The 26,842-nt window shown below is 38.0% G+C and overlaps 1 protein-coding gene across 3 annotated transcripts in view; it reads right to left on the bottom strand.

The window, feature by feature from the left end:
- COA1 (cytochrome c oxidase assembly factor 1) overlaps nt 1-26,525 on the bottom strand; it is a 44,503-nt gene extending 17,978 nt beyond the window's left edge. For 2 of the 3 annotated variants that reach the window (XM_019630841.1, XM_019630843.1), the window contains exon 1: nt 26,428-26,525. The gene's annotated coding sequence lies outside the window, so the exon portion shown is untranslated. The remainder of the gene's footprint in view (nt 1-26,427) is intronic. The other variant, XM_019630842.1, reaches the window with a different exon arrangement.
- Between the last annotated feature and the right edge of the window lie 317 nt (nt 26,526-26,842).

Genomic DNA, 26,842 nt, shown 5'->3' with positions numbered 1-26,842 from the left:
CCGTCCAGAAGCCGGCGACTGATGTGCCTCACCCAGGAAGAGCGCAATGATGGTGCCAACTTGGGCCAGTGAAGCAACGTCCTCCACAACTAGACTGAAGAACAAAAAACGACAGCAACTTGTCTGTTCCCCTTCCCCCAATTCCCCAGCACTGTTCCCATCCCCCCAATGTCCCAATAAAAATCTTTAAAAAAAAAAAAGAATTGAAATTTTTTTAATTTGATGTGAAAATCTGCAAGAAGCTCAAATTCAATTAGTCTACTATGCAGTCAATTAGGGGAAGATTTTTTTTGCTTTACAATTAACCAAGAGGAAAGAATTGCAACCCATTTTGAAAATTAAGAGGTTGGTTTAGCTGCAGGAAGGTGGAAAAAGTATATTAAGTTCTCTCCAGAAACCAGTCCTAGTAGCTCTGCTCTAACATACAAAGGGTATGTTAAGCCCCCCCCCCAAAGCCAATGGCTTACAAACTTTTTTTTTAAGTTCTGAACCCCTTTCTAGAGCCAATGTGCAATCTGTCAACTAGATGCCTGCAGATCTGCTCCAGCTGGCACAGGGTTGGCAGCCTCTCTGTTTATCTCCCCTGGAGCCCATGACTGGATGAAGGGGTATGCAGGAAGCATCACTAGGGGGTGAACAGAAGAAGCAGCCAGAAGGTTTCAACCCCAGGCAGGATCCAACTAGGGAGGGGTGGGAGCAGTCCAGTGGTTCAATCTCAACTTTGGCTGCACATCAGAATCACCTGAAAAGCTTTAAAAAAAGAAAAGAAAAGAAAAGAAAAGAAAGAAAAGCCCAGTTCACACCCATATCCATTAAAATAGAATTGAGGGATGGGATCTAGGCATTACTGTTTTTTAGCCTACTCAGGTGATCCTCATATGCAGCCAAACTTAGGAACCAGTGTCTACCGGAACAAAACACAGACAAGGCTGGTTATTTGATCCCTTAGGAGTTCCTGGGAAGTTAGAAAACAGAAACAGCTTTCCTCTATCTATGCCACACACACCACCTACCCACCGTATCTTGAAAGATTTAGAGCCTGTGGCAATAAATGAAACAGATGTCTTCCCATGATTCTGAAACTGGACTACAAGCAGACCATCTTAGCAGGGCAGGTCAGATGGTGGGAGCCTCAAGTAGAGATTCACCAATCCCTGTGATGAAATCCCTTAGTTTAATAACTGGTGAGCTCAGGAAACCCTCACAGCAAGACAATCATCCCAAAACCCAGCTGAGAAAGATGGACCAAAACAAACTACAGATAAAAGTCCTTGATTTTTAAGAGGCCATTTTTCTCACACTGTAATATTTCTGAAATTGGGCTGTGCCTTACAAGCTGAGTCTATTTATTAAAGTGATTCTTTTCTCTACACTACCACCCCCAAATTGTTAAAACCACAGTTCATCTTAATATGCTAGCTAGAAGCAGGTATTGCAGGCAATTGAAGTAGGAGCAAGGTCATAAGTCTGTTCCTGAACCCAGGGCCATGTGACCTTCCCAGTAGGTCTACCAACACTTATGGTTCTTTTCTAGCTGTGGGCTTTATTAGGCAGGCCCCCTCCAGGCATAATGTAGCGACTCCCTTTATTTTCTCTGGTAACATATGGCAGGCCCGGCTTGTACCACATCTGAATGACTCCTTGGGTCAGGCACAATGCAGGATATTTTATATGCACTAATACTGTTTTTTTATAATAACTATGAAAGGTAGATATTGTCTTTTCTGAGCTAGGAAAAAATGCCTCAAGAAAAATTGTGAAACTTGCTCCTGGTCAGCAGCTATTCCACAGTAGAGCTATTACATTGCATCTGTCTGACCCCAGAGGCCATGGTCTTTCCACTGAGAGACAAAACCCATGTTACAGACCATGGATTTCAGAACAATCAGCTTCTCATGTGCTGTCCAAAAGCTACTTTAAAAGTTTGCATGTGCTATCTTCAGGAAAATCATTGTTGTTCTGGGAAATAGTTTTAATCAATATATCACGAAGTTACAATTTTAGGGGTCAAGACAAAACAGAGAGATATAAAATCTACTTAGAGGCTACTGGGAGGAGAAGGGGAGATATAGCTTCCCTATTTGTTGAATGACACTGCCCACTACTACTACCACCCTGAGGATTACATATCCTTTCAATGCTTCCAGCCTTTATAAAATCAAACCATGATGGGATAGGCAGGGGAGGAAATCATGCTTAAAAAAATAGAAATGAAAAAATTAAGGCAGTAAGAATTAAAATTAGAATGAAAGAATGATAAGGAACAAATAAAACCAAAAAGACCAAAAATGAACAGAAAAGTTAGAATTTAAGAAAAAAAATATGAATAGCAAAATAAAGAAATAAAAGGCTAAACTTTAAAAGATAAAAGGCATTATATTTGAGATAAAGGAGACAAAAAAAGTAATACCAAAAACAAAAATATAAAAGCATGCAAGTAAATATGATAAGATATTTTTTAAAATTCTTAAATGTTCCCACCAAAAAAAACCCAAAAGCCGAAAAACAACCAAACAAAACCAACTAAATATGTGAGATGATGGATTTGGTAATTAACTAGATTAGGGGTATCATTTCAGTGTACACATATATCAAATCATCACAATGTGTACTTTAAATACCTTAAGACTTTATTTGCCAATTATACCTCAATAAAATGAAGGGGAAAAAAAAAGGTGATTATGTTAAAATGAGGCCATTCGGTTGGAGCTCTAACCCAATTTGACTGGTGTCCTTATAAGAAAAAGAGACACCAGAGATACAAGCACCAAAAGAAAACCATATGAAGAAGCAGAAAGAGGGAGGCCATCTATTGGGTTGTCGGAAAACTCATAACGTATTTTTTTCTATATTTTTTTGTTGTAAAAATGCATCATGACTTTTCTGACAATCCAATACAAGCCAAGGAGAAGGGCCTCAGAAGAAACGAAACCTGCCAATACCTTGATCTTGAATTTCCAGCTTCCAGAACTGTAAGGAAATAAATTTCTGTTGTTTAAACACACCCCATCCCCCCATGTCCCCAATTAAAAGACTAGGATGTTAAGCATTTAAAAAATTAAGCATAAAAATGTTAGTGCCATCTTTTCAACCCAGTTTTGCCTCTGGAGTCTTAAAATTATTAAATGCTTTTACAGGAAAAGTTTTGCATAATATTTCATTCTTAACAGGCTAATCCTGAGGCAAGCACCTTGGCATGAGTAACTTCACCCCTTTGGTTCAGCTGAGTTAAGGATGTTAATACAAGGTTGTCCAACATTCTTTCTATCAAAAGTATGTTAGTGATCCCAGGTAAACCATTGCTACCTCGAGAGAGGCTCCCAGTGCCAATAAAAGCAATTAGTATTTTTTACAGATTAATAAAATGTAAGATAAAAAAGACAACACCTAGTTTAAGAGGGTACCAGTCTACCACCTCCTGACATGAATTTACAAATCCCACATTTAAAACACTTATAAAGACACACACAAAAAGACAGAAAGGAGAGTCTGTTTTGAACAACAATTTGCTAGAGTCTGGGAGAAATTTCTATTAACTACAGTGTGAATGAAGACAGAGAAACACACCAATAGTCAACTGCACTCTTGTCTCTGAAGGAGAATAGCACAGTTGCTAGGAAGTATGTTAGGAAAGGGTTGAGCTCTTCACTTCTCTCTATCCCTATCCTAAAGTTTCTGGGTTTGTAGCAATCAGGAAACAGGCCAGCCAGCCCCAAATTGCATGAGTCCTGACAGCCAACTCTCCTGTCCCCATCCAGAAGCTCTTTTTCTATATCCATTCAGAGACTATAATCCTAGTAAGCACAACTCCACAGTATGTAGAGTCAGGACTGGCCATGGCAACAATTTACTTCAGAAAATAAAATAACATGGATAAAAGCAATGATTTGGACACTTAATTGGTTATACAAAGGCACTGCCTACTGCCTGTAAGAACCAAGTGGAATGGAAATAAAGAGGCACTATGCCAAGAAAGAAATGGAAGAAACTCAGATAAGCAGAGATTTCAAGGAAACTTGAAAATGTAATAGCAGAGCTGACATTAGCATAGGAGAAAAACAGCAAAATTAATATGGCAGAAAAGCTGAATTCATAACAAGGAAGTTATACTCAAGAAGTTTTCCCATAATGTTGAAAGACAAACCAACTATATGAAAATGCAAAATGAGGTGACAAATGAAGATTTTAGAACAAAGAGCTACCACACAAATTGCAATTGCTGTTAAATAGAAGATGAGATAAAACAAAAATTATACTGTAAAAAATTTTAACATGTTGAGTTGAAAAAACACCAAAAACGCAGGCCATGTCCCAGTTCCATTCACCAACACTTACTGGCAAAATGTTTCTATTACAGGACCAAAAAAAAAACCGAAAAAGAAATCAGTTCCCCCAAAAGATATACATATAAAAGACAATGAATTCCCAGAAACAATGGAATAATAACAATAAATTCTTGAGAAGGAGCACGATCCAAGAACTCTACCACCAACCAAACTGTGAAAAAAAGAGGAAGGCATTATAAATTTGGAAAGACCACAGATCTTATATAATCTACATAGCCTTCCTGAAACATTAGTTGAAGATATATTACATCTTACAAAAAAATAAGTCCTTTAAATTTATAGAGCTCTTCCTTCACCAAGCCCTGAACTGCACACTATATACTAGATCTGACAATTAAGTTCATGAATTTGTTGCAACGATGTTGCTAACCTGCTTTTGATATCAGAGGGGTTGTTAAATATGAATTTGAACCAACTGGACAAACAGTAAACCAAGTTTATACTATTTTGAAATGCTGAAAAGGCTGCATGAAAAAGTTACACGACCTGAACTTTTTGCCAACAATTCATGGCTCTTGCATCACGACAATGCACCAGTTCACACAGCACTGTCTGTGAGGGAGTTTTTAGCCAGTAAACAAATAACTGTATTGGAACAACCTCCTTACTAACCTGATCTGGCCCTCAATGACTTCTTTCTTTACCCCGAAGATAAAGGAAATATTGAAAGAAAGACATTTTGATGACATTCAGGACATCAAGGGTAATACCACAACAGCTCTGATGGCCATTCCAGAAAAAGAGTTCCAAAATTGCAATTTTGAAATTGCTGGTATTGGTGCATAGCTTCCCAAGGGGAGTACTTCGAAGGTGACTGTAGTGATATTCAGCAATAAGATATGTAGCACTTTTTCTAGGATGAGTTCGCAAACTTAATTGTCACACCTCGAACATAATAGAATACTTACTGTATTTGCCGGCGTGTAAGACGACTGGGCGTATAAGACGACCCCTAACATTTCCACTCAAAATACAGAGTTTGTTATATACTCGCCGTATAAGACTACCCCCTCTTCCGCACACCTTCCACACACCAAATAAAAGGTAAAACAATATCAGATTTGATTTCAACATTTATATTTATATTCAAATGCTTATGACATGCAGGAAAACTGTCACAAGGCTGTATGTAATCAAACATATACATAAATCGCGATTCGCGATTTTGCGCTATCATACTGGGTGTATGGTCGGCTGTGTGCGATTTTGCGAGTGTGGTAAAATCGCATAACAGCAAAATCGCATAACAGCCGAGCATACACCCAGCAGCGCTGCTGATGCCTGAACGGTATGTGGAATGAAGTGGGCGGGCATCGGGAGGCCACTATGGCATGGGGCAAGCACTATGGGCAGTCTATCTGAAGTGTACCTGGCGTATAAGGACGACCCCCCACTTGGAGGCATATTTTTCAGGGCCAAAAAATCGTCTTATACGCCGGCAAATACGGTAGCCATAAAAAAATGAAATCTTACCATTTGTGATAACATGGATGGAACTAGAGGGTATTATGCTAAGTGAAATATGTCAGACAAAGACAAATACCATATGGTCTCACTTATATGTGAAATCTAAAAAAAAAAGAAACAACTGAGCTCATAGATACAGAGAACAGATTGGTGGTGGCCAGAGGCAAGGGGAGGGGGGCGGAGGGGGGATATAAGATGGGCGAAAAGGGTGAAGGTAGTCAAAAGGTACACAAGTGATGAGAATGCAACGTACAACATGGTGACTATGGAAATATAAAAATTACTAAAAGAATAAATCTTAAAAGTTCTCATTACAAAAAAAAAAATTTTTGGAACTATGGTGATGAGTGTTAACTAAACTTGTGGTGATCATTTCATAAATTACATATAAACACTGAATCATTATATTGACATTTGAAACTAATAAATGCTATATGACAATTATACCTCAAAATATCTTTTAGTGTTATTTTCATATGCATCAAACATACATATATAAGAACATATAAAACATCTATGTGTGCATATGAAGAGAAATGAATGCAATAAACTCCCATATATTCACTGCCCCTATTTTAAACACAGATCATTACCAGGCCCTTAAGGCCCCTCTGAGTCTATCTCCTTCCCTCTCCTGAGGTAATCATTATCCCAGCTCCCGTGCTTTTCTGATTAGTTTTACTTTAATAAAGAACACTATATATAACTCTGAATATAAATCACAGAACTATATAAACAAAGGCAGGGTTCCCTTATAAATGAAGATAGGTAAATATGACAGGGAAAGATAAAGTACACACTCCGGAGTAACTGTCCAGTTTCAGCTTTCCAGAAAGTTAATAGAATTCCTTTCTGAAAGTTAGCAGGCAAAGACATGAATCCTAGAAAACACATAGGTTAACAACAGTCAGGGCTTCTAGTAGGATAGTGCAGGCTACTATCATTGAACTTACAGCAGGAATGTAGGTGAGAGGAGGCTACTGTGTATCTTTTCTTCCTAAGCTCACTATGGCTACCTACCAGGTCTTAGGAGTAGGTCAAAGCAGAATACATCAGACAGATGATGTATACACCTCACCTGTACATCAGTCTGCAGTACATCAGAGGAGAGCAGAAAGTTCTATAATATATACGTAGTCAAGACAAGTTGAGAACATTTAAAATCTGGGTCAAATTCACCAGCAAATTCTGGCCTCAGGTTAAAAAGATAGAACATTGATAGCAAGCATCTTTGTACTTATTGCCTTAACATTTCTATGTCTTGAGTCATAGCCCTCCAATCTGCAGTGTTTATCCACTACATATAATACACAGCTGGCACCTTGGAATCTTCTAGTCATCATTCTGGGGATTCCCCTCAGCTTCCTCCTTTGATTTCTTTCCTACATTACATGTTTTTCTGCTTCTTAGTTTTACTCTCAATTTGGTATTTCTCATCCTCCAATAGTTTTTAATAACGGAGAAAATGGAAGCAAATGTAAATAGACAAAAAAAAGAGAAAAGGTTAACAGACTGAAATCATAAAAAAGAACCAAACAAAATTCTGCAGCTGAAGAATACAATTAATAAAATGAAAAAATGCAATAGAGAGCATCAACAAGAGGATGGATCAAGCAGAAGAATCTGTGAAGTAGAAGATATGACTTTTGAAATTATTCAGTCAGAGAATGATAAAAAAATAATGAAAAAGAGGGAAGAAAGCCTATTAAACAATTCAGAAAAAATAATATATGTATTATTGCAGTCCCAGGGGAGAAGAGAGGAAAAGGGGGCAGGAAGCTTATTTAAAGAAATAATGGCTGAGAACTTACTAAATCTGGGGAGAGATTTGGACATCTAAGTTCATTAAGTTCATAGATCTCAAAAAAGATTCAATCCAAAATTATCTTCTCTAAGACACATTAAAATAAAAGACAAAGAAAGAATTTCAAAAGCAGTAAGAGAAAAAAGATCCTCGCTTAAAACGGAACTCCCATAAGACGAACAGTGATTTTCTCTGCAAAAATCTTCCAGGCCAAGAAAGAATAGTGTGATATAGTCACAGAGCTTAGGGTGGGGGGTGGGGGTGGGGACTTCTAGTCAAGACTACATTACCTGGCAAAGTTGTCCTGCAGAAATGAGAGATAAAGATGTAAACAAACAAACAAACAAAAAACAAAAAAAATTGAGAGAGTTCACAATCACCATACCTGCCTTACAAGAAATGCTGAAAGGGCTTCTACAAGCTGAAATAAAAGGATACTAATTAGTAACATGAAAACGTATACAACACACTAGTACATGTAAGTACACTCACGTGTCTCATAATGACATTTTGGTCAACTACAGACTGCATATATGATGGTTGTCCATTAAGATTATGATGGAGCTGAAAAATTCCTATCACCTAGTGACTTTGTAGCCATTTTAAGTTTAGAGTACAACATATTACTCACATGTTTGTGGTGATGCTCGTGTAAACAAACCTGTGCTGCCAGTCATTTAAATGTATAGCACATATAATTATGAACAGTACATAATACTTGGTAATAAATGATTATGTTACTAGTTTATGGACTTATTATACTATACTTTTAATTGTTATTTTAGGTATACTCTTTCTAGTTATTAAGAAAAAATTTCTGTAAAACACTTATGCAATGTTACAGCAACAGCAGCCTCATACATCTCGTGTTTACAGTGTCTTTTAAATGCAGCATTTTCTCTTGTGCTTGATTTAATCTTGTGTTGTTTTGTACACAATGCTATATAGGCTTATAGTCTAGGAGCAATAGGCTATGTCACACAGCCTAGGTGTGTAGTAGGCTGTACCATCTTGGTTTGTATAAGTGCACTCTATGATGTTCGCACAATGATGAAATCACCTAATGATGCATTTCTCAGAACACATCCCTGTCATTAAGTGGCACGTGACTGTTCATGGTCAAATTTAGAATTATCTAATACTGTAACATGTTAGTATGTTAACCACTTAACTCCAGTATAAAAGTTAAAGAAGAAAAGTATGAAAAATACCGATAGCAATAATTTGTAAATTAGTTATAAATTGTGACATCAAAAACAAAAAAGGTGAGGGGAAAATAAAATGGTAGTTTTTATATGCAAAGTTAAATTGTTATCAGCGTAAAAAAGCCTGTTATATCTGTAAGATGTTGTATGTAAGCCTAATGGTAATCAAGAAGCAAAAACCTGCAGTGGGTATATAAAAGATAATGAGAAGGTAATGAAAGCTGAGTAAATCATCAATTCACAAAGGAAACAACAGGAAAAAGAAAGGAACACAGGAACTATAAAACACATCAGAAAAACAATACAATGACATTAATCTGTCCTTATCTACCAATAATTACTCGAAATGAAAATGGGTTAATAGTCTTCCACTAAGATGGCAGAATAGACAGATGCTGTGCCAACTGCCTCCCAGGATCACACCAAAATTACAAATAATTTATAAGATATTCAACCTCGGAAGTTCCCTGAACACTAGATGAACAGAACCTCTAAATGAAGGACTTAAAGAGGAGGCCACGTTGAGTCTGGTAGGAGGGGCAGAGACGAGAGAGGGCAAACCCCATGGGGAAGCTTCTCTGGTTGGGGAGAGACTCTCTGGCCCCGCTCTGGGCTCACAAGCCCAGAGTTACTTTGCCAGGAAGAGGAGTTCTACGATAGCTGGAAGTAGAAAATAGTGAGGACTCTCTTTGCTCAACTCGGTGAGGCTGAGGGCAGCTGGAGAACCAGTGGAGCTGGCAAACCAACTCGCTTGCTGGTGAGCACTCACCCAGGTCCTGGTGGAGGGAGTGGCTTTGTGAGCGGGGCCCAGGAGCCTACGGGAAGGACTGAACGGTGTGCCGCTGATGCAGGAGCTGGAGGTTTTGGGACCATTGTTCCTCTGGTGTGGAGCTTGCACATGAGTAGTGCACAGGAGGGCGCCATTTTTTCAGGGTTGGGCTCAAGTCTGGGACCACATTGGTCTGCTGGAATTGGCGTAGGAGTGCATGTGTGCGTGCGTGCGCATGCGGCCTTGGATCCCCACCTCCGCACTGCTGGTGCTATGTAGCCAGGGAAATGCCTGGCAGGCACGCTCGGACTCCAACAGACTGCTTATTGAGACCCAGGAGTGCACGACTCACCTTAGGTCCCCGATTTCCACACTGCGCATGCAGAGTTGCCTGGGTGGAGATTGGCTGTCGGACTGCTTGGCCTGATCTGCGAGAGGCTGATTGGGACAGGCTGAGACTGGGAGTTTTCCTGGGAGTGTAGGGCCATGACTGTGCACCTGCATGATTCGGCCGGGGCTTTCCTGGCGAGTTTGAGCGGGCTGGTTGCCAATGCAGGAGTGCATGCTGCTCTGACGTGGTGGGGACCACTGACCACAGCCTGTGGTGCCTTGGGGGCCTACCCCGCTCACTGAGAGCTGTGTTGCCAGGGGCACCCTGAGCCCCTGGAGCCTGGCCCCTACCTCCGCAGGCCAGAGGGCTTTTTTTTGCATTAGCAGACAGCCCGCAACAACCTGTGAGGATATTTGATGGTGAGCACGGTTCCAGAGCACACAGCAGCTAATTGCGGGAAGCTCACTTCAAGTCTAGAGGGAGGTCGGCGCATGACACACTGAGCCCTTCCCCCCAACAGCTGGTACTAAGTCGCCAGAGTCTCTCTATTGCTGAGCAAGTGGTCTGCAGATTAAAGCAGGCAGAGAGCCCCCCCTTTTTTTATTCTTTTTTTCTTTTTCCTTTTTTCCCCCCTCTTTTTCTCTTTCATTTTTTTCTTTTCTTTCTAGGTGATCTATATAATATACCGAAGCAATCACATAGCAACATCCAGAATGAAGAAACAAAGAAATATGTCCCAAGTAAAAGAGCAGAAGAAACCTCAAGAAATGGAACTAAATGAAACAGAGGTATCCAACCATTCAGAGACAGACTTTAGAACACTGATAATAAGAATGTTTCAGGAACTTAGGGAGGACATAAAGAAGGACACAGAAATCATAAAAAACAACAAGGTAGAACTAAAGAACACAATAACTGAAATGAAGAACACACTCGAAGGAATCACCAGTAGATTAGATGAAGCAGAGGATCAGATCAGTGATTTAGAAGACAAAATAGCAGAAATCACCCAGTAGGAACAACAAAAAGAAAAAACAATGAAAATAGTTTAAGTGACCTGTGGGACAACATCAAGTGCAACAACATTCGCATCATAGGCATACCAGAAGGAGAAGAGAAGAAGCAAGGGATTGAGAATGTATTTGAAGAAATAATGACTGAGAACTTCCCTACCCTGGTGAAGGAAATCGACAGGAAGTGCAGAGTTCCAAACAAGATGATCCCAAACAGGCCCACAACAAGACACATTATAGTGAAAATAGCAAGGGTTAAAGACAAAGACAGAATCCTAAAAGCAGCAAGGGACAGGCAGCAAGTTACATACAAGGGCACCCCATAAGAATATCAGCTGACTTTTCTACAGAAAATCTGCAGGCCAGAAGGGAGTGGCAGGGGGTCTTCAAAGTGATGAAAAACAAAGGCCTACAACCTAGATTGCTTTATCCAGCAAGGTTATCCTTTAAAATTGAAGGAGAGATAAAGAGCTTCCCAGAAAATAATAAGCTAAAGGAATTCATTACCACCAAGCCAGCATTGCAGGAAATGTTAAAAGGGCTTCTTTAAACAGAAGAAAGGAGAAAACAGCCTAACTAACGAAGATCAGGAACACAAATAACAAAATGGCAATAACTATGCACCTATAAATAATCACATTAAATGTAAATGGATTGAATGCTCCCATCAAAAGACATAGGATAGCTGAGTGGATAAGAAAGCAGGACCCCTGCATATACTGTATACAAGAGACTCACCTCAGATCAAAAGACACAAACAGGCTGAAAATAAAGGGATGGAGTAAAATATTTCATGCAAATAGAACTGAGAAAAAAGCTGGAGTAGCGATACTTATATCAGATGGACTTTAAATTGAAGAACATAATAAAGGACAAACAAGGGCACCTTATAATAATAAAAGGATCAATTCAACAAGAGGACATAACCCTAGTAAACATCTATGCACCCAACATAGGAGCCCCTAAATATATCAAACAGACTTTGACAGACATAAAGACAGAGATCAACAGTAACACTATTATAGTAGGGGACTTCAACACCCTGCTGTCACCAATGGACAGACCCTCCAGACAGAAAATCAACACGGAAACAGTGGCCTTAAATGACACTTTAGACCAGCTAAATTTAATTAATATTTTTAGAGCATTCCACCACAAACCTACGGAATATGCATTCTTCTCAAGTGCACATGGAACATTTTCCAAGATACACCACATGTTAAGCCACAAAACAAGTCTCAATAAATTTAAGAAGATTGAAATCATATCAAGTGTCTTCTCCGACCACAATGCTATGAAACTAGAAATCAATTACAAGAAGAATCCAGAAAGCACACAAATATGCAGAGGCTTAATAATATGCTACTAAATAGCGAGTGCGTAAAAAATGAGATCAATGAGGAAATCAAAAGATACCTTGAGACAAATGAAAATGAAAACACAACAATCCAAAATCTCTGGGATGCAGCGAAAGCAGTCCTAAGAGGGAAGTTCATAGTAGTGCAAGCCTACCTAAAGAAGCAAGAAAAGTGTCAAATCAACAGGTTATCCTTACACCTCAGAGAACTGGAAAAAGAACAGCAAAGTAAGCCCAAAGGGAGGACAAGGAAGGAGATAATAAAGACCAGAGCAGAAATAAATGAAATAGAGACCAGAAAAACAATACAAAAGATCAACAAAACCAAGAGCTGGATTTTTGAGAAGATAAACAAAACTGACAAACTCTAGCAAGAGTCATCAAAAAAAAAGAGAGGGCTCAAATTAGTAAAATCAGAAATGAAAGAGGTGAAGTGACAACAGACTCCACAGAAATACAAAAAATCTTAAGAAATTACTATGAGCAACTATATGTCAACAAATTTGACAATTTGGAAGATATGGATAATTTTCTAGAAGCATACAACCTTCCAAAGCTAACTCAGGAAAAAACAGAAAACCTGAATAGACTGATTACCACCAAGGAAACTGAATCAGTAATCAACAAGCTCCCAACAAACAAAAGCTCCGGACCAGATGGCTCCACAGGTGAATTTTACCAAACATTCAAAAAAGAATTATCACCTATTCTTGTCAAACTATTCTTTAAAATCCAGAAGGAGGGAAGGCTCCCAAACTCTTTCTATGAAGCCACGATCACCATGATTCCAAAACCAGATAAAGACAGTACAAAAAAGGAAAACTACAGACCAATATCTCTGATGAACATAGGTGCAAAATCCTCAACAAAATCTTAGCAAACGGAATTCAGTGATATATAAAGATCATACATCATGACCAGGTGGGTTTCATCCCTAATACACAAGTTGGGTCCAACATCTGCAAATCAATTAATGTGATACACAGCATCAACAAAAAGAAAAATGAAAATCATATGGTCATATCAATAGATTCAGAAAAAGCATCTGAAAAAATACAGCAGGCATTTATGATAAAAACTCTTAGCAAAGTGGGAATAGAGGGATCATATCACAACATAATAAAGGCCATATAAGATAAACCCACAGCTAACGTCATATTCAATGGGGAAAAGCTAAAACCATTCCCCTTAATATCAGGAACAAGACAAGGCTGCCCACTTTCACCACTTCTGTTCAACATAGTTCTGGAAGTTCAGGCCACAGCAATCAGACAAGAAAAAGAAATAAAAGGCATCCATATCAGTAAGGAGGAAGTAAAATTGTCATTATATGCCGATGACATGATACTATATATACAGGACCCCAAAGACTCCATCAAAAAACTATTGGAACTAATAGACGAATTCAGTAAGATAGTAGGAAACAAAATCAATACTCAGAAATCAGTTGCATTCATACATACCAATAATAAACTATCAGAAGGAGAAATTAAGAAAACAATTCCGTTTACAATCACTTCAAGAACGATAAAATACTTAGGAATAAATTTAACTAAAGAAGTAAAAGACCTGTACTCTGAAAATTATAAGACACTGAAGAAATAAATAAAAGAAGATACAAACAAATGGAAACACCTACCATGCTCATAGATAGGAAGAATTAATATAGTTAAAATGTCCATACTGCCTAAAGCAATATATAGATTCAATGCAATTCCTATCAAACTACCCAGGGCATTTTTCACAGAAATAGAAAATATAATCCTAAAATTTATATGGAACCAAAAAAGACCCCGAATAGCCACGGCAATCCTGAGAAATAAGAACAATGTCGTGGGGCTCATGCTACCAGACATTAAAATGTACTACAGGGCTACAGTAAGCAAAACAGTATGGTACTGGCATAAAAACAGGCACATAGATCAATGGAACAGAATAGAGAGCCCAGAATTAAATCCAGGCATATACGGGCAGTTAGTCTATGACAAGGGAAGAATGTACTTAGGTTGAAAGAAAGTCTATTTAATAAATGGTGCTGGGAAAATTGGACTGACACATGCAAAAAAATGAAACTGGACCACCTCCTCACACCATATACAAGAACAAATTCAAAATGGATTAAAGACTTAAATGTAAGACCTGAAACCATAAATCTCCTAGAAGAAAACATAGGATCTAAATTTGCAGACATTACCTTGAACAATATTTTTACTGATACATCCCCGTGGACAAGGGAAGTAAAAGAAAAAATGAACATATGGGACTACATCAAACTTAAAAGTTTTTTCACAATAAAAGAAACCATCAATAAAACAAAAAGGAAGCCTACTGAATGGGAGAAGATATTTGTCAATGAGATATCTGATAAGGGGTTAATATCCAAAATTTATAAAACACTCATGCAACTCAACACCAAAAAAACAAACAACCCAATTAAAAAATGGGCGGAGGATATGAAGAGACATTTCTCTAAAGAGGACATACAAATGGCCAACAGGCATATGAAAAAATGTTCAACCTCACTAAGCATTAGGGAAATGCAAATAAAAACCACACTGAGATACCACCTTGCCCCGGTCAGAATGGCTATCACAAATAAGTCAACAAATAACAAATGTTGGCAAGGTTGTGGGGAAAAGGGAACCCTGGTGCACTGTTGGTGGGACTGGAGACTGGTGCAGCCACAATGGAAGTCAGTATGGAGGTATCTCAAAAAACTGGAAATGGAACTACTGTATGACCCAGCAATTCCACTCTTAGGTATTTATCCACAAAAACCTAAGACATTAATTCGAAAAAAATATATGCACCCCTATGTTCATTGTGGCACTATTTATAATAGCTAAGACTTGGAAACAACCAAAATGCCCATTGGTAGATGACTGGATTAAGAAACTTTGGTACATTTACACAATGGAGTATTACTCAGCTATAAAGAAGAAGGAAATAGTACCATTTGCAATGATATGGATGAACTAGAGAACATTATGCTGTTGCCACATAGCTGTCCAGCCGTCTGTCCCCCCGCGCTTAACCCTAAACTGACCCTTTTGAGGACACCGCTCATATACCTTGCGTCTCCCTGTTTGGCCCCAAAGGATGGCAGGTTAGTCAATAACGGGTAAGATTCCTCATGGGAGGAACAACCTAAGACAGGCACGGTCGGGTGGAGGCCATTAGGAGAAATCTCAGGGCTGATGTAGGTGGGCATGAGCCCTTACTTGCCCCGCAAAGAGACTGGAGGTTTTCTACTGCTGTACCTACATTCCTTCCCTCAATCTGCTTGGGAAGTGACCTGATAGTGTGATAGTATCTGCCCTCAGCATAATAATCTTATCTTCCTGGGGTCATATGCATATAGGGTGTGTGAAGGCAGAGCATCTGTCTTATTGCTGCCCATGGACTGGGACTCTGGGTAGCAGCAGCTTGCAGGCATGTGTAATCTGCCTTGAGCAAGTTCTCAGGAATGAGACTCACAGACTGTGGAGAGAACAATGCTACTTCCAGGTAGGTGGAGAAATAAAAGCAGTGTGTTGGCCCGATTCAGGGCTTAGTCCATGAGGCTGGAGACCTTTGGCCCCACGCTCATTTAACTCTTGACTGCTGTTTATTTCTTAACCCTTCGCCGCCCCCTCTCGTTTTCCCAGTGCTCATGTCGTGCGGGATGCAACATTATGCTAAGATAAATAAGTTAGTCAGAGAAAGACAAATACCATATGATCTCACTTATACGTGGGTTCTAAAAAACTGAATAAATGAGAAATGTAAACAGAAGTAGTCCCAGAGACACACAGGAAAAACTGAGGGTTGCTGGTTGGGAGTGGGTGGGGATGAAGGAGAAGGGGAAGGGACAAGACAATACAAATTGGTAACTACAATATGGCCTCAGTGATAGAAAAGACGGTCTGGGGAATATAATCAATAATGTTGTAAATATTTTTTAGGGGGCCAGATGGACTCATTTCTTGTTAGGGAGAGCGCTTTATAGTCTGTGTAGAGGCCTGACCACCGCACTGTATTTCTGAAGCTGATGTTGAATAACATTGTATGTCAACTATAATTATATATACATATAGTCATGGGACATGGAGTAGAGTGTGGGAATGGAGTCAATGGAAATGTAATAGATAAGTATGATATTGGGGGTGGGAGAGCAGTAGATGGGGGAGAGGGGTTGCTTCTGTCTGAAGGGTGAAAAGGATAACTATTGCATTGTTCTGTACACCCAAAACTAACACACACAAAAAGTGAAATTGTAGATTGTGTCTACATTTTATAGGAGGAATCCTTTTCTAATAAAAAATATGTTTGAACTGTCTAAAAAAAATCTTTAAACAAATGAAAAAGAAACAGAACATACCAAAATGTATGGATGTAACAGGCAGTTTTAAGAGGTAAGTTTATAGTGATAAACAACTACATTAAGAAAAAAGAAAGATCTCAAAAATCAACCTCAAGAAACTAAAAATAGTAAGCAGAAAAACCCCAAAGTTTGCAGAAAGAAAAAAAAATCATAACAGAATAAATAAAATTGAGATCAGAAAACATTAGAAAGGTAAACAAAACTAAGAACTGTTTTTTGATAAAATAAACAAAATTCACAATATTTTATCCAGATGAGGAAAGAAAGAAGGCTTAAATAAAATCAGAAATGAAAGAGACATTACATCTGATAGCACACAAAGAATCAGAAGAGACTACTCCTTGTAAAATTGAAAGATAATACTATAAATATTTAGATGTCATTCTTAAAATGAAAATTTAAAATATGCCATGTATTTCTTGTCCCGTTCAATAATCTTTCATGATAAATATTCCAGATGTAGAAAAATTTCATTCATTTTATGGTGACACTGGTCAAATTCGGAATGTAACAAAAAGCATCGTCAAGTTGAATGTTAGGTTACATGTTGCTTCACATAAACTCCTTTAATTTTCTTAATGATAAATTATTTTGTCTGCTTACTCTGATTTTGGTTTTGCCTTTAAAATCAATATTGCTTTTACTAATTCAGGTTTTAGATTAAATTCCCATTTCATGGGAATATTCCACAAAAAGATTCATATCTCTTTCTCTTTGCAATTCCTCTGTAAATTATTTATGAAAAACTGTAGTCTATAAAGAATATTTTAAACTCGAAAACACCAGAAACATTACTGGGTAGTATTTACATACACAACTTGAGATCTCATAGCAAAGTTAACAGTACTACAAAAGAATAACATGTTGTAATTACCAATTTACAGATTTATTTTGCTCCCAAACTTACATCTTAGAACACTACTCATTGGATCTATATGAAATATACTATGCATATGTTTCCTTAATGCTTATTTACTTATAATAATAACTCACTGTTAGCAGCAGGCAGAACATAAAAACCTATCTATAAGGTAGCAACAGCTGCATGTAAGACTGACTGCTTAGATTATGATTTCCTCTGAGATGCTCCTGTCTCAGTTCCCAGAAATGTGCACCTTTACTTTCTACTCACTGTGTCCCCATGGCTTACTCTTGTTCTCCACTGGATGTCAATGGAGCTCTTAGAACCAATAGCATCCAAAGATATAGATTGTTGAGCTTTAATTCTCAGGAAAAGCTTATTTTTTCTGTTTTTCAGACTTTTTAATGACTTCCCTCAGGACCTGGGATTCAAATAAACATTCAAATTTCCTGAGGAATGCAAGGAATGCCTTCCCATATGGAAATGCTATTTTATCCAGAGATTATCTGCTTTGAATCTCCAGAATGTGTCCCAAGGTGAACAGCATCCACTGGGAAAGTTACTACTTCTCAATAATATTCACCCAGTCTTCCCTTTTTTTATCTCCCTGTCTCCCAATTTCCAGAGATACCTGGCATTGCTAGTTCTTGAGCTTTTTGAAGATTTACAAGGTAAATATGATTGGTTTCAGTTTTTCCCTCTGCCAATTTAGGATGACCATGGGTCTAGGGCAGCTAAGTTAATTTCCACTCATTCTAGGGCTAGTCAGTTTTCTAAATTGTATCACTATTGTTTCATTTTCTGATGTTCCTTGTCTTTATGGGTTTTTACTGTAGTTTTAGTGGGGTCTCAATAGGGAGCAAGATTAGAAGAGTCAATCTACCATCTTAATCACACAGGAGTTGTTATAACAAGTATCTTAAGTGGTTCTGATGCCCATGGTTCCAAGCCAAACTTTCAAACACTGAACTAAAGGATAATCAATAGAAAGTTTCCAAAATAATCAACAGAACTAAGAAGAGTTGAAAAAGCTGAAGATGTTTATCAAAAAGAAAATTCCCAGAGCTACAACAGCTACTTCAATAGCTAAGGGGCTAATGCAGGAAGAGAAGTTAGGCTTGTTCTTTATGCCTCCAAGGAAAACTAGAACCAGTATGAGAAAGCTGCAGGCCAGAAATTTGGTACAAGAATTTCTTAGCTGGCAAAGCTATTCAGCCAAGGAATGAACTGCCATAGGAAACAAGAAACTCAAGAACTGGCTGCACAACTATCACTTTGCAGAGATGCTACTCACAGCATCTAAGCCATAGGTGGTTTTGTGTGGTCCACCTGGTTTCTAAGGTAAAGCCAACACACATTAAAAACAAAGTTAATGCATAATTAAATTGCTAGAAGGATGAAATTACAAAAATAAAGTCATTTTAGGCACACGAAGTGAAAGCTATCAAATATAAAGGAATATTACAGGTAATGACTGCCTGGTCCTAAATTTCATTTTCTGTTGGAATATAACTTTTTCCACAGACTCTGCACTCAGAAGTGCATTTTTCCATAGACGTTTTGAGGAACTGAAAAGTGACAAAGTGATGAGTTCTTAATTGCTATGAAAATGTCCTTATGAGACACAAACTTTAATATATTACTAAGCATCTTTCCCTTACCTAAAATATATGTTGGCTTAAAAATAGGTCTTATTGCATCCATTCTCCTCAGCTCCTGCAATCAAGGAAAAAAGAGGACACCAGACAGGATGGAGCACAGGGAACAAGGGAAAAGTGGCATGATATGAGGCTTTAGCAGAAAGCAGGGCTGGGGGGAAGGAGGAATGTGATGGGTTAAGTTCAATATTTCAGGTTTATTCTTAGTGTAATGGTAAACAATAGAGGAGTTTCAAGATCATGTCAATACATGATCAGATTTTATATTTTTAAAACAGCTTTTGTATGAACAATAAAGTAGAGGTACTAACACTTTTTGGCAGACCAACTGGGAAGCAGTATCCAGGTGAGAGATAATGGTAGTTTGGACTAAGATGATAGAGGTAGAGATGAAATGACATTTGAGAAACTCTTCCTGAGAGGAAGAATCATGAGAATGTTGAGAGATCTTAAAGATGGTACCAACATCTTGCATGAGCATCTGAATAAATGGTGATTCCAGTCCCCAGGGAAGTATATACTGCCAGATGGAATTTGGTGGAGGTGTAAGGAAAAAGGGAACCCATTTTTGGGTGTGTTAGGTTTGAAAACTTATGAGTCATCTAAGTGTGAATGTCTCAAAAGCTTCACTTCCTCATTTCCCACTGAACTTCTCCAGAAAAGCTTTAAACTCAGGATGCTGACAATCAAATCTGCGTCTTTCTTCTGCATCTGCTGCAGAAATTGATGCCACAAACTCTGAGAGATGTTATAGATGGGGTTCCTACATGGGATAGAAAAGGCTGGAATATAAAATATCTGAATTCTCACAGATTCATCCTTAACACTGGAATTATTCTTGCCACAAAGGTTAACCTTAAGTAAAGCGTTAACTCATAACTCTGAAAATATTTAAAACTATTTGAAAACAAACACATAAATATTAAGGGTATTTTATCCACAGCTTTTTTTGTTAGAAACACTACCAGAATTAAGATAGGTTTTGGAATGAATCCAAGAAAATAAATTCAAGAGTTAAAGGTTAATTCTTAATTAACTGTCCTGTTTTTCTGAAGTGAAAACTTAAAGCAGTTATTTTACAGCTGACAAGAAGCACCACAATCTTTATTAATATGTTCTATTATAGCACAACACTGCCACCTGTTGGAAAACATCACTAGAAAAATGTTTTTATTCCTAATCAAGTTTTTGAGTTTGAGTTTCTGAAAGAAAATGAAAGGGACTATGTTGATTTTGTCCTTTCTAGTGCATCACACTTGGATAAAACCATTAGTAAACAGAAAAAACACAAATTCAACTGTATTGATTTCCATAATAAAAAGCACAAAATGATATTTACTTTTTGGTTTGGGTTACTTGGGTGAAGGAAAGGTGTGACTATGAAAAGATAACATGGACGTTTTTTAGATGAGGTAAATCCTGATTACAGTAGTAGTTACACAAATCTATACATGTGTAAAAATTCATAGAACTGTAAACCAAAAGGTAAAATAATCAATTTTACTGTTTAATTATTTTAAAAAGATACAGAATAAGAGGTTAAATATAGTGCCATTTATTTATAGAAAGAAGGAAAAATAATAAAACGTTAGAATGCAAAAGTATTCACACAGATTCAATAGTTTTTTGCCCAAAGGCCTAAGGCCAAAACAAAATTAGAAAGGTCCTAGTCTGACATAAGCATGTTAAAATATTTAAATATGGACCTGAGAGTGCTTCTAAAGGCCATTGATGTACACTAGAAGTAAATCATGTTGCCCCTAGCATAGGTCTGATGAAAGGTAACACTCTACTACCAAAAACTAGAAATCAATATTTATCTTTGATCCTGGCAACCTAAAAAAAAGTCTTACAAAAAGCAATTTTATTTGATTGTGTTTTGCCTCTCTCAAAAAGTTGAAGCATAAACAGGCTGAGCTGGGTGCTTAGCATCTATGTAATCTTGGTATTTGCAGGATGCTGGGAAAGTTGCATATAAATCTAAGTTATGTTAAAGTTCCAAGACACTGCAGCATCCAAATCTATCTGGGGACCTTTCCAGTCCATTTGTAGATGTCAAATACTATAAGTGCCATAGATGACCAAGTAAGAGCCCAGGTGATGAATGGACCCAAACTGAGCAAAAGTTTCATTAACACATTTGTTCTTTCCACCTCTACTGATAATATGCTTGCTGTTTACTAGGGTCTAATGTGCTGTAACCATGATGAGGTAATATTAAATAAGAAGTTTATGCAGATGTTGCAATTGGAGGAGGAGGGGGTAGGGAGGGTCTGGTGGGCAATAGGAGATGTTAATTTCCCAAGGTTTGACTGAGCTATACTGTTGTCTGTTTTTCTACATTTCCCTATTGATCAAGGGAGGCCACAGTCATTGAGAGGGATCCCAGTATCCACAACAACTTACAATTCGAACAACAGGGGAATAGTTGAAAAAATAATGGTACAGTAATAAAGAAAGAATAATGTTGGTTATTTCCCATTCTTCATTAATTAATGACATGGATATCTTCACACAAGGGGAGGTGAACTTGCCTGTCAGAAGCAGCAGTTTTCACAGCATACCAGAGTTAAGTGAGGATGACACCAGAACAATCTAGACCTTTGGAATTATACAAATTTGCAAAATCAAATTTAGAGTCTGCCACGATGGGTAATTTGCCCAAAAAGAGTGACAACATAGAAAGAATTAAGAAAAAATAAACAAATAAAAACCCCAAAAGCTTGGATTGTAAAGAAGTTTAGGATTTGGGAAGCTATCCAGGTAAACCCTTTATTTAGTCTGAATTCTAATAATTTTAAAACCCAAAGATCTCCAAGTCCTAATACAAAAATATCTCCATCTCTTCAACTAGAAGATGGCTCTTAGAATTTTTATTTTTAGGTAAATGTGATAATACATGCCTAAATTACATAGTTCTTTAAAATCTCATATATCATGTGAATGACAAAAAACACTGAAACATATAGACAGTTCCTCAAAAAATTAAACAGAGTAACACTATGATCCAGCAATTTCACTTCTGGGTATATATCCAAAAGTATTCAGTTTTCTGTGTACCAATGTTCACAGTAGCACCATTAACAATTGCCAAAATATGAAGACACCCCAAATGTCTATCAACTAACGAATGAAAAAATGTGACATACTCATATGCATACAATGGAATATTATTCAGCCTTAAAAAGGAAGGATATCCTGCAATATGCCACAACATGAATAAACCTTCAATACACTATGCTAAGTAAATAAACCAGACATAAAAGGACAAATGTTATATGATTCCATTTATATGAGATATGTAGAATAGTCAAACTCATAAAGACAGAAAGTGGAAAGGTGGTTGCCAGGGGTTGAAAAGGATGGGGAGTTATTGAATGGGTACAGAGTCTTAGTTTGGGAAGATAAAAATTCTGGAGAGAATGGTGGGGATATTTGCACAACAATGTGAATGTACTTAATGTCACTGAATTGTACACTTAAAAATCATTAAAATGCTAAACTTCATGTTATGCATATTCTACCACAATTTAAATAAACAGTGAAGCAAGAAACACAGAGTTCTAATGAATCACACCACAGGGAGAAATCACACCACTGGACCATCGTATGTAAAATAAAGAGATGCACATTTTTCTAGAGAGCTATGGTAATATAGCTTCCCTCAGTTTCTCAAAATGTCCAGAGACCTTAAAAGTACTTGAATTGCCACTACCTTTAAACCCATGAAATGAGAAAAACAAATACCAAGATAATGTTAATAGGATTTTATAAAACTACTGTTCCCAGCATGACCCAATCAATATAGAACCAGCATAGTTACAGTCAAGCTCGGCACACATTAAACCTTCAAATAAACTTCTGCTAGCACGAAATAAATACCACTATTTGATGACCAACTGCCCAACATAGCTCTCACAAATCTAATACAGTATATTAAACATGAATAAAAAAATAAGGGGGTAACTTCTAGGAGTCTGTTTGGAATAGAAAATTAAATGAACCAACAAAGCTGAAGCAGATTATAGCATATTTTTCAAGGTAGGGAGATAAAGAGGCAAAAGTATCTGAAATAATAAACACTATAAACTTTAATACAGTACCAGGAACTCAAATGTCACACTAACCATGGAACTACTATGTCAGTTTCTCTAACTCATATAATTTAACAGCAGTATCCCAAACTACCACCCAGAAGCCCTTCAAAGGAAAAACTGACAGTCCCGACTATAAACAAACAAACAAAAGAGTAAAACACCAGTATAGTAAAAGATATAAAACAAATTTATTAGGCAAACAGACTGAAAATATCTGCCACATATCTAACAGTCAATGGGTTAACATCTCTACACAAAGAACTCTTACAAATCAATAAAGGAAAACACAAAACTCAATAAGGAATGGACAAATTATATAAACTGTTTCCCCCTGCTTCATTTTTCAAATCTGAAAATGCTGCTCACATATTCTTCACAGCATTTTTTCCTGGGCCTGTTCTTCCACACACTCAGTTGTAGTTCAACTTACTCTCTGAATTACCACCCACAGACCTATAACATGGTCTCCAGGGAAAGTAAATATTAACCTCTTGTGCTTTTCATTTAAAGGAACGACAAAATAATCTTTCTGTTGGGTTGTCAGAAAAATCACGACACATTTTTGCAACAAAAAACATGGAAAAAATACGTCATGACTTTTCCGACAACCCAATATAAGGCTGTCATATATCTGATAAAAGACTCGTATCTAGAATATATACAGAAGGTGACGTTGAAGTATACAAGAAGTATCTAGAAGTTGAAAGAACTCTTACAACTTGATGATGAAAAGACAAATAACCTGATTAAAAAATGGACAAAGGATATGAACAGACATTTATCCAAAGAAGATATACAAATGGCCAATAAGCACATGAAAAGATGCTCTGAATCACTAGCCATCAGGAAAATGCAAACCAAAACAACAGTGAAAAACACTTCACACCCACTAGGATAGCTAAGATTTAAAAAAAAAAAGATAATGACAAGTATTGGTGAGAATATGGAGAAATCAGAACCTTCATACACTGCTGATGGGAATATAAAATGGTGCAGCTGCTTTAGAAAACAGACTGGTAGTTCCTCAAAATGTTAAAAGCAGAGTTACCTATGACCCAGCAATTCTACTCCTAGGTATATACCCAAGAAAAATAAAAACATGATGTTCACACAAAAACATGTACCTGAAAGTTCATAGCAGCATTATTCATAATCCAAAACAACCCAAATGTCCATCAACTGACCAATGGATAAATGGTGGTAAACCCATACAATGAAATATTATCTAGGAATAAAAAGGAATGAAGTACTGATACATGCTACAACATGGATGACATGAATGTTAAGCAAAACAAGACAATCAAAAATGACCACATATTGTATGATTTCATTTATATGAACTATCCAGATAGGCAAATATATAGACTGTAGATTAGTAGTTGCATAGGGCTAGGAGTGGAGTGGGGTAGGGGAGGAAATCAGAAGAGAGTACTAATGGGTTCAGGGTTTCTTTTGGGGGTGATGAAAATGTTTTAAAATGGATTGTGACGTAAAAATATATATATATAAATGGAGTCATGTTAAAATGTGGCTGGAGCTGCTGTCCCAGAGGAACTTCCTTGCACATTTTATGTCTCAAAGCTTAGAATGGTAAAACAGGGCAAAATACCCTTTGGAATAGGCCAAAAGCAACTGAGCCCCAAAGAGCTATTTGCAAAGAAAACAAGAAAGCAGGTATTATGACTACTGGACTGAAAATTAAAAACATTGTTTAGAATTAGCATCACTTCGTTAACTTACCTGGACCAATAGAAATGCCTTCGTTTTGTTGATGTAATTGTTCCCTTTCCCATTCTCATAAATACCCCTTGCTTTTGTCTCCTAATTGGAGCATTATTTGGGCTTCTGCCTGAATCAATGTTTCAGGAATACCTGTTCTTTGACTGCAAACAAATGTTTGTTGCCTCTCACTTTGAAAGGCCATTTATTTTTAGGTTAACAGTGGTGATGGCTATACAACTTTGTGACTGTAGTAAAAATCAACATACATTTTAAATTGGTTAATTCTATGGTATGTGAACTATATCTCAAATAAACTGTTATTTGTTATTATTATTATTATTATTTTTAAGGACTATAGGTTGCATTTTGCTCCCATTATATCCCCAGCACCTAAAACAGTGCTTGGCAATATTAGGTATTTAACAAATTCTGATTGAATAGAAAAATAAATTTCAAAACATGGGTAAACCATTATAAAACTGTCATATCCAAAGTGATGAAATTACTTCAGGTTGGCATAGAGGGAATATACAGTGTGTATGTATGTTTTCCATGAAAGGACACAAGAACCAAGACCTTGAAAGGTCTTAAGCCGGGCTAAAGAATTTGTATTATCCTGAAGGCCACTAAGATTTTGGGCAGAAGAGTAACACAGATTGTGTTTTAAATGTGCAAAGTTTAAGCAGAGTTACAACGTCTACCCAAAGGTGAAGTAAACCAATAGAATACCTTGAAGTAGAGCAGTAGCCCTTCGGTGAGCATGGAGAGGAGTTAGGGGAAGGTACGACGAGTAACAAGAATCACAATACAAGAATCTTCATAGATTTTTTAAAAATGTTTAAAATTTAAAAATCACAGCCACTAAATCGCGCGCGCGCCCCCCCCCCCCCACACACACGCATATTTTGATACATGTACCGTCCCCCCTACGCTGAAAATCAGTTCCACAGTCAGTTTCTGTATGGAGCCCAAGTGTGATCTGGACAAAAATTATTATGACCACTGCGCCAGAATATTCTACAATTGTCTGGGCAGGGTCCTTCTCACAGTGAAGTAACAGGACCACTAACAAAGTGCCCTATTCCACCTCTTCTAGAAGACCCCCAAGAAGAACTGCTTCACAAATGTGCTCTGGGGACAAGGACTGCAGGAAAGGCCAAGATTAGCTACACACAGCCTCATAACTCCGGGTTGAAAGGGCACCTAGTAGAATCCCAAGGCGCGGATCCACCGCGGCGCTCCCTAGCACCAAACACACAGCGGAGGGAGGGTGCGACCCGGAAGCGACGCGAGCCTCGCGGAGGGGACCGTTGAGGGACCTTCCCTGGCGGCAGCACACTTTCACGCAAACGTGAAATAAACCTGTCGGAGCGTAGGAAAGACCAGGACTCTTCCTCCCGGTGAAAAATCTAACCTGTCAGTGATAGACTTACCTGTCAGCGGAACGCGAGAGTCCCAGCTGGAGGCGGGAGTAGGCGGGAAAAGGCCCGGAGGAGCAGTCGAGACTTCCGGTGTCTCCTCCTCTGGAGGCTAGAGCGTAGGGACGCGGGCTTGGCTTGCCCACTGTGGATTCGCAGCGACTGGAGGCTGATTCCTGGCTGCGATCGCTTTGGCAGCCGGCTTCAGCTTCCTAGACTCTTGGACGCGCGCCCGTAAGGGATTCGCCTCCTCAAATCTCCGCTTTTTGTTTTCTGGGTCCTGGTAGCCCACAGCAGGGTCTGTCTAGGACATTTAAACCACTGGCTTATATTGTTCCTCCCAGGGACCTCGCCCTTGGCCGACGCCGGAGGACGTGAAACCACGGGCTGTCTGACACCCTCTATGGCGCTGAAGTCCATCTTGCTCCTT

This window comes from Hipposideros armiger, unplaced genomic scaffold, assembly GCF_001890085.2.
Source record: "Hipposideros armiger isolate ML-2016 unplaced genomic scaffold, ASM189008v1 scaffold_953, whole genome shotgun sequence".
Taxonomy (NCBI): domain Eukaryota; kingdom Metazoa; phylum Chordata; class Mammalia; order Chiroptera; family Hipposideridae; genus Hipposideros; species Hipposideros armiger.
The sequence above is the reverse complement of the archived record's forward strand: the minus strand, read 5'-3'. Positions and strand labels throughout refer to the sequence as shown.